The sequence below is a fragment of the Solanum stenotomum genome, chromosome 11, assembly GCF_019186545.1.
Source record: "Solanum stenotomum isolate F172 chromosome 11, ASM1918654v1, whole genome shotgun sequence".
Lineage (NCBI taxonomy): Eukaryota > Viridiplantae > Streptophyta > Magnoliopsida > Solanales > Solanaceae > Solanum > Solanum stenotomum.
Genome location: NC_064292.1, coordinates 27,845,301 through 27,854,018, shown reverse-complemented (window position 1 = coordinate 27,854,018; position 8,718 = coordinate 27,845,301). Strand labels below are relative to the sequence as shown.

Sequence of the window (8,718 nt, the reverse complement as noted above, 5' to 3'; positions counted from 1 at the left end):
TATATACAAATTTAAATACATATCTCTTCGTCCTATACACTTAAAATTATGCAAATACAAATCTTCCCAGTTCTCTTTTAGTCTTTCTTTCTTTCTCGATTTATACAAACACAAATTATATAAAGTACAATGTATAATTTGTGTTTATATAAAGCGAGAGATATTTGATATACAAATATAAGTAGTAAAATTACCTTAATATTATGAAATTTATAAAATAACACTTAAAACCTATCAGTCATTTAAACTAAAACATTATATTGTCTTACATACAAGATTACGTAGTAAGAAACATTAATAATGTAAAGGAAAATGAAAATTATTACATCTTCTCATTTATCATTAATAACATAAGCATAAATTAATGACTGTAAAAATACATACCAGGATTTGTAACATAAGCGATTGTGTCAGTGAGCCATGCAATAGGAGCAAAGTACACAAATATTTAATTGTGAAGAAGAAGAAGAAGAAGAGGTTTAGAATTTTCGGTATTTTAAAATGAGAGGAAATTCCTCTATTTATAGAAAATAAATGGTAGTGTGAACAAATATTTATTGTCCCTTATCGGAAAGGTTACAATTATTTGGAAAAGTAGCAACCCTTCGGATAGGTCACAACTTTTCATTAAAGTCACAACTTTTCATAAAAGTCACAACTTTTCATAAAAGTCGCAATTTTGCATAAAAGTCGCAACTCTTCATAAAAGTCACAATTTTTCATAAAGGTCACAACTTTTCATGAGAGGAGAAGGCTAGTTTTGGAAATAAATAAATTAAAAGTAAAATTTGGTTTGTAGTGGCGCCACGTAGGCGGGCCTAAGGTTCTCTTATATATATATACACATGAAAGGGAACCCTAGACCCGCCTATGTGGTACCACCACAAACCAGGATTCCATTTTAATTTAATTTATTTTATTTCCAAAACTAGCAATCCCTTTTTACGAAAAGGTGTGACTTTTATCAATATTTCCAACTTTTATGAAAAGTTGCAACTTTTATGAAAATTTGCGACTTTTATAAAAACTTATGACTTTTATGAAAGGTTGTGACCTTTCCGATGAGACACAATAAGCATTTGTTCACACTACCTTTTGTTGTCTATAAATAGAGGAATTTCCTCTCATTTTTAAAACAACAAAAAAATTGAACTTCTTCTTCTTCTTCTGGACAATTAAATAATTGTGTACTTTGCTCTTGTTGAATGACTCCCTGACACCATTTTTTTTATTCATACACTGATGAATAGAATTGTTCTTTCCTAAGAGGATCTATTCCTTTAAATCTCGGGTACTAAGGGGGAATAATTTCCTGAAGGGGACACTGTGCATTCAGTGGACTCGATTTTTTCCATTCTATTTCATTCTATTGTTACATATCCTAATATATTTTTACAGTTATTAATTTATTCTTGTATTATTAATTGTTATTTCTGAGTACATGCTTTAAATTTTGTTGTCTATGTATCCGCAATATTATTGTTATAAGAATTTGTTAGTGCATATTAAATAACAAACGTTAATTGGGTATTCAAGCAAGTTTTCTCTACTTGAATTGTTGAAGGTGCAATAAAAAAAGCCCTTACAAATCTCTAATTTGTTCATCAACAACGTTATTTCTTCACATACAAGGATGAGATTTTGTGTTCTTTAAAGAATCCTCTGAGAGTTAATAACTTTGCATTCCCATATTTTTTTTATGTTGTTTTTATCTATTTTTTCTAAATTTTATCACTGAATATTATGAGTACTTTAAGGATTGAAAGTTGATTGAAGTGTTAGTCAATTTTTTGAGGTATGTTATTTTAAAACATAAGAACTTTTTTGGTTAGACTGATTTATATCATCATTGGATATCTCATAGTTGACTCCCTTTAATGTATATTTTTTCTCACTATTTTGTTGTCTCCTTAAAATTGTATTGATTATTTTTCGTTTGGTATGTATATGATTCCACTTGGACAAAGCTTTCGTCCTTTTAGTATTTTTCTTTTTTTCCTTCTCATTCAGCTCTACTAAATTTTTTTGGTGTGAGTTATGACTATTTTCAGCAAGCTTAATTTGAAGAATATGAATCAAAATCTGCTCTAAATAAAAGTAATATCTTAAGCTACAAAAGATATGTCTATTAACATAGATTTGTTGTCCTTTATGTCCCAAGTCATTACTACTGAGCATTTGAGTTATCTAGGAGAGACTTATTTTTTATTTTATAATTTTTGAGAATATTCTTTAACATGAGTCTAGAATCCAACATTTTGATCTACTTGTACTTTAAAAATGCAACAACTATACCTACATATTTCTGAAAAAATCATAAAGTTGCATTGATAAAGCATCTAGAAGGGCCTTCAGAGCAGTAGTTTAATGAAGAATGAATTTCTAAAAGGGTCAATAATATTATTTTGTTGTTGTTTCAAATTTATTTTTCTCCTTATATAATTTTTTTTAAGGTAACAAAGTAACAATAACGAAAACTGGTGAACATTTGACCTCACACAAGTAGATTGTCTCTAAATAAAATTATTTATGTTGTTGTGGTGTACAGTTTAATGGTCTTAACTTATTTATAACTAATATTGATTATCAAAAACTTTTCTATAATTTATTTTTAACAAGGAGTTATTCTAACCATAAAATTATCAGTTTTATATTTTTCATGTACAAAAAATAGAAAAAAATGTGTTTAATCATTACATAAAAACATCACTCAGTTTTAACAAGACAATTATATCATCAAACATATATTATGATAAATTATGTAAAAGATAAAAATGATTAAATATCAAGATATTTTTAAACATTCATTATATATTTAAAATTCTTGAGATATGTGATAATGTCAAATCATTTAATTTCTGTTAAAATGTTCTTAAAACCCACTAAAATTTACTCTCTCTTTTTCTTATAATAGTCAATTATTGGAATGGCTGTTCAAAAGCTTAGAAGAATTATTTATGCCCGCGAGAAGCACGGGTAAATTACCTAGTATATATATATATATATATATAAAAAAGAACCCTAGGTCGGCCTATGGTACCACCACAAACCAAGATTCCCTTTTAATTTATTTATTTCCAAGACTATCCTTCCCTTTCATGAAAAGTTGTGACTTTTATGAAAAGCTGTGACTTTTATGAAAAGTTGTGACTTTTATGAAAAGTTGTGACTTTTATGAAAAGTTGTGACTTTCATGAAAAGTTGTGACTTCAATGAAGAGTTACGACTTTTAGTAAAAGTTGTGACTTTTATGAAAGGTTGTGACCTTTCCGATGGGTTGCAACTTTTCCAAATTGTTATGCCTTTCCGATAAGGCACAACAAGCATTTGTTCACACTACCCTTTGTTGTCTATAAACAGAGAGATTTCCTCTAATTTTAAAACAACGAAAATTCTGAACTTCTTATTCTTGTTTTTCTTCTTCTTCTTCTGCACAATTAAATATTCGTGTACTTTGCTCCTATTGAGTTGTTCACTGACACCATTGCTTATGTTACAGATCCTGGTATTTTTTTTACAGTCATAAATTTATGCTTATGTTATTAAGGATAAATACTGAGTTATTATAATTTTCATTTTCCTTTACATTATTAATGTTCGTTACTATGTATTCTTGTATGTAAAATAATATAGTGTTTTAGTTTTAGTACCTAATAGGTTTTAAGTATTTATAAATATCGTGATAATCAACTCCCACGCGAAGCGTAGGTAATTTTACTAGTAAATAATAAAAATTAAACTAATACAAACTTCAACTGACGTTATTACAAATCATATGAATTTTTCTTCGTCTAAAATACTGAAATATTAGAAAATAGTAAATAAGTAAAACAAAAGAGCAATGTTTATATAGTAATAACTATTTTGAAGCAACCTTCCTGACAATCTAAATCGCATAAATATCATTGATAAATAAAGGCATTCCTTTGTCTTAAGCATAAAACAAATTGTGACAATTCTCTAAATTTTGGAAAAAGATATTCATAAGAATATATCTACATCACGAGAGAAATTGTTAACAAAAATAAATAAATTTAGATTACATCGTGCTAACTTCATATATTGAAACATTACATACTAATATATATATTAAGCAAAAAAATAATTATTATATCATTAAAATAATTTTCCTCAAGTACTCAAGTTTATGGCATATACCCTTTTAGGATAGAACCGCTTACTTAATCAGAATAATGGTACTTCATATTCCACTAAACTTTGAACCCACTCAATGAAAATAAATCACACAAAAAAGGTTCAAAATCTGAAAAGTCATGACATTTCTAAGAAGTCACAACCCTTTGGAAAAGTCACAATTTAATGAAAAAATCACAACTCTTTAGAAAAGCCACAACTCATCGAAAAATCACAACCCTTTGAAGAAAGTCAGAACTTATTGGAAAAGTCATAACTCAACGAAAAAGTCACAACCTAAGTTAGAGATATTATAGTAATTCAACATTCAAGTTAGGTGCTCATGTTTTTAAGGTAATATAAATATAGATATATAGATATAGATAGAGATTGATATAGATTAATTAATTTAATTTTTTAAAAGAATTACTCCCTCTGTTTCAAAAAGAATGACCAAATTTCCTTTTTAGTGTATTTCAAAAAGAATAACCAAATTTCCTTTTAAGTCTGTTTCAAAAAGAATGACCCGTTTCCTTTTTTGCAACACTTTAACTTCAACTTTCCACGTGACATGTTTAAAATCACAAAATTAAAGGACATTTTGGTACATTTAGCATAACTTTGATTTAGAATAAATATAGATATAGATTAATTAATTTCATTTTTTTTAAATATTACACCTTCTATTTCAAAAAGAATGACCAAATTACTTTTTTAGTCTATTTCAAAAAGAATAACCAAATTTCCTTTTTAGTTTGTTTCAAAAGAAATGAACTATTTCTTTTTTTGCAACACTTTAACTTCAACTTTCCATGTGGCATGTTTAAAACCACACAATTAAAGGATATTTTTGGTACATTTAACATAACTTTGATTTAGAATAAATATAGATATAGATTAATTAATTTCAGTTTTTTTTAAATTACTCCCTCTGTTTCAAAAAGAATGACCAAATTTCCTTTTTAGTCTGTTTCAAAAAGAATAACCAAATTTACATTTTAGTCTATTTAAAAAAGAATGACCCCTTTCCTTTTTTTGCAACACTTAAACTTCAACTTTTCACGTGGAATGTTTAAAACCAGAAAATTAAAAAGTCAAACTAGGTCATTCTTTTAAAACGAAGGAACTACTTGTTAGGTTAAAACTGGACAAACAAATTGAAACATTGAAGTGAATGAGTATTTGTAAAACCAAACTATTGCCATCTTCCTCTTCCTTCAACTTTCTCACAGTCTCCATCTTTGAGCTTAACCCATCTCCCAAATTAGTCTTCTATACCCCTCACCGACCAAGAATGCACTCTTATAGACTCAAAACCCAGAACAATTCGCTTTTGTTTAAGTGAATCATGTAGACAAGGCCAACCCTATCTCGCCCGCCAACTGTTCGATACAATTCCTCAACCATCAACTGTCTTTTGGAACACAAAAATAATTGGGTTTACCTGTAATAACAAGCCCCATGAAGCCATTTCATTCTATTCTCGATTGAAACATGTGGGTTCATCCGTATGTGATCAGTATACTTATTCCTCTATTTTCAAGGCTTGCACGGAGACCAAACAGATTCTTGTAGGTAAAGCTATTCATTGCCACATTCTACTCTTTGTGGCAGACTGGTTTAGAACCAAATGTTGTTACCTTAGTAGCAGTCTTGTCTACTTGCAGCTACACCGGATTGGTTAATACATGCCTTTAAATATTTGAGTTGATGGGTGAAGAATACGGAATTCAACCATCAGCAGAGCACAACGCTTGTGTGGTTGACATGTTAGGGAGAGTTGGACGGTTGGATGAGGCTCATAATTTTTCTAAACAGTTGGGTGTTGAGGGTAATGTCTTGGGAAGACATGGATCACTCCTTACATCTTGCAGAGTGCATAGAAATTTTGAATTGGGGAAAATAGTTTCCAGTAAGCTGCTTGAATTAGAGGGGAGTGATGGAATTTCTGGTTATCATATTCTTCTTTCAAATATATATGTAGAGGAAGGAAACTGGCTGGCAGTCTGTCGATAACATCAGAAGAGGAATGCACAAAAAAGGATTGTCAAAGGAGGTTGGTTGTAGTTTGATTGATACTTCTGGATATCCACACTGTTTTGTATCTAAAGATAAGAAGCATCCTCAGTACTGCATGATATATGATATGTTGGGATATTTAACCATCAATATGAAGGATGTTGGCTATAAGACTAAACTTGAACTAATAGAAGAGTGGATCTATGGGCTAGAAGAATAAAAAGCTATTAGTTCTCCCACTATGTACCTTTATATTCATTATATTTTTGGACAGGATTTTGCTAGAGTTAATATGATTGTAGTTTATCAATGACCAGCTGCCTTTGAAACTCAAGGTAATTAAGTTGTGTTTTAGCTTTTTTTAGTTTAGTTTTTTCTTCTGTATTATGCTTTTTTACTTTGTAAAGATACTCAGAAGTAGGATATTCAGTTAGTTAAATGTATGTATATTTCTTTATTAACACAGATCAGTCAGGAATATCCATTTTACCTTTTTTGTGGGAAACGAGGAGTCCCAGATAGCAAAAGAAGGGTCGTATCCAAAGTGACAACTTCTACCAAGCTGTCTGATTGACTGAAGCTCATTTAAATTAGTTGACCAGTTCTTTCCTTTGAATAACTTATACTTGTCCTGCAGGTCGACTTTTATTCTGTTGTATTAAGGATTTTCTTTGATATAGTGTTTGCAAGTTCATGAGTATTTTTATATTGGAGCCAAATGGAATTAATAACACTTGTTAAGGTTGGTCTAGATAACTATTAATATGTCTTCTAATGTTGGTTCAATCAGTGGGACATTATAGTTCATCTTTCAATAGCATGATTTCACTGTATAGACCCTTTTGGTGTGTATTTTCCATACTAGTATCTGGGGACGTGCGTTGCACGTGTACTCCATAACAATGAATATGAACTATTAAAAAAATACATAATTTCTTTTAAAATTGTATTTGAGTTACAATAAAAATATGAAAAGTAAAATGATAAATGTTTATAGTGTATAGTTAACTCATAAGAATAAACTGTTTTACATTTAGTTCTCCCCTTATTATAATTTGAATATATAAATTTATATTTGTTTTAAAAGACAAAATAAAGTAGCAAAAACAAACATAGAGGTACACTACCTTCTGATTAACTTCTTTAAAATGTCTCTCTTGTCTCATAGAATTGAGTAAAAATGTTGAAATTAAATTAATAATTACAAAATACACATTTCAAGAAGATAAAATGCTTGACATTAATTAGTAGAATATGAAAGGGTAATGCTAAATTGCTAGAAAATTTGGCCTGAATTTGGCCAGAAAATTTTAAAGTCTATAATATCCTTTTTATTTTAAAATAAACAGATCTTTTTTTCATTTTTTAATCGAAAGGTACTAAATTTAAAAGGGTAAAAATGTTCAAAAAGGTAAAATAACATAGTGTGAAATATGTTATTTTACCATTCTGACCAAATTCTCTGGCCAAAAGGATTTTTCCAAGATGAAATTCTCCTTCTCATCAAGTAGAATGCAATTAAGTAATTCAAATTTATAACTAAGGAAACTTAATTAAAAGGAAATAACTAAATAATTAAAGTGCAACTGTTGATATTTAAATTTGTCATTACATAATTAAAATATTGATATATTATTAAATAAATCAAATTTTAATTTAGTGGAGAGCCAAAATGACAGTATTAATATTTTTACAGTTAAAAGTTTGTTAGAATATATTTTACGTTTTTTGGTAAAAAATATCATAGGAGCAATATTTGGTTGGAAGTTACAAATATTCTAACTTCTTAAGCATTTTGGTGTATCGTTTTTTTTTTACATTGGGATTTGGATCTCATGATGATTTTAATAAATTGTCTAAAAATATAGATTTTATCCAAAAGCACATGTAACAATAATTATTTACAAATATTCAAAATTTAAGGTGTGAAAAATGTAATTATTAATAATTTGAAATTAGAATATCTTGTAAGCATTAGTTGTTTGTTTTTACATGCCTTATACACTATTATTATGATTCTATTTATTATATTTTATATATCAAAAAATACACCCTCAATCGAATACATTCTTAAAATGAAATTACAAATACAAAGAAAAGAATATCATAGGAGAAAGCTTAGCACAAGGCTACAGACGAAAATAGAAAAATTCTAAGACAATCTTGTTCATTCTTTTTATTGATAATGCGAATTGAAACAAAGCTATAGTAACAAACATTCAACCTTTGACAAAAAAAAGTGTTAAAATCTTGGAAGACAAGTTAACGGAAGTGACATTCAACTACATAAATGGAGGGGTCTTATCATAGTTCTAATCTCGGCAAATAAGTAAAAATAAATAAAAATACATCAAGCTCCGATATTCTAGTAACTGAAGTGTTATTCATCCCTATAATCACATTATGCCTTGAAATTTTGACATAATTCCTCTTGTATTGAAATTTTCTTCACTTGATTAAAGCTTCTCTAGTCTTCCACACACAAAAATTGTATGAAAATAGTATTGAAAGGTTTGTATTTATAGGAAAAAATATAGCTTTGGAATATGAAGATTCACTTACAAA

The 8,718-nt window shown here is 28.5% G+C and overlaps 1 pseudogene; it reads left to right on the top strand.

Moving 5' to 3' along the window:
* Nucleotides 1-8,718, top strand: part of LOC125845806 (pentatricopeptide repeat-containing protein At3g22150, chloroplastic-like) — a 39,447-nt pseudogene that overhangs the window by 11,425 nt on the left and 19,304 nt on the right.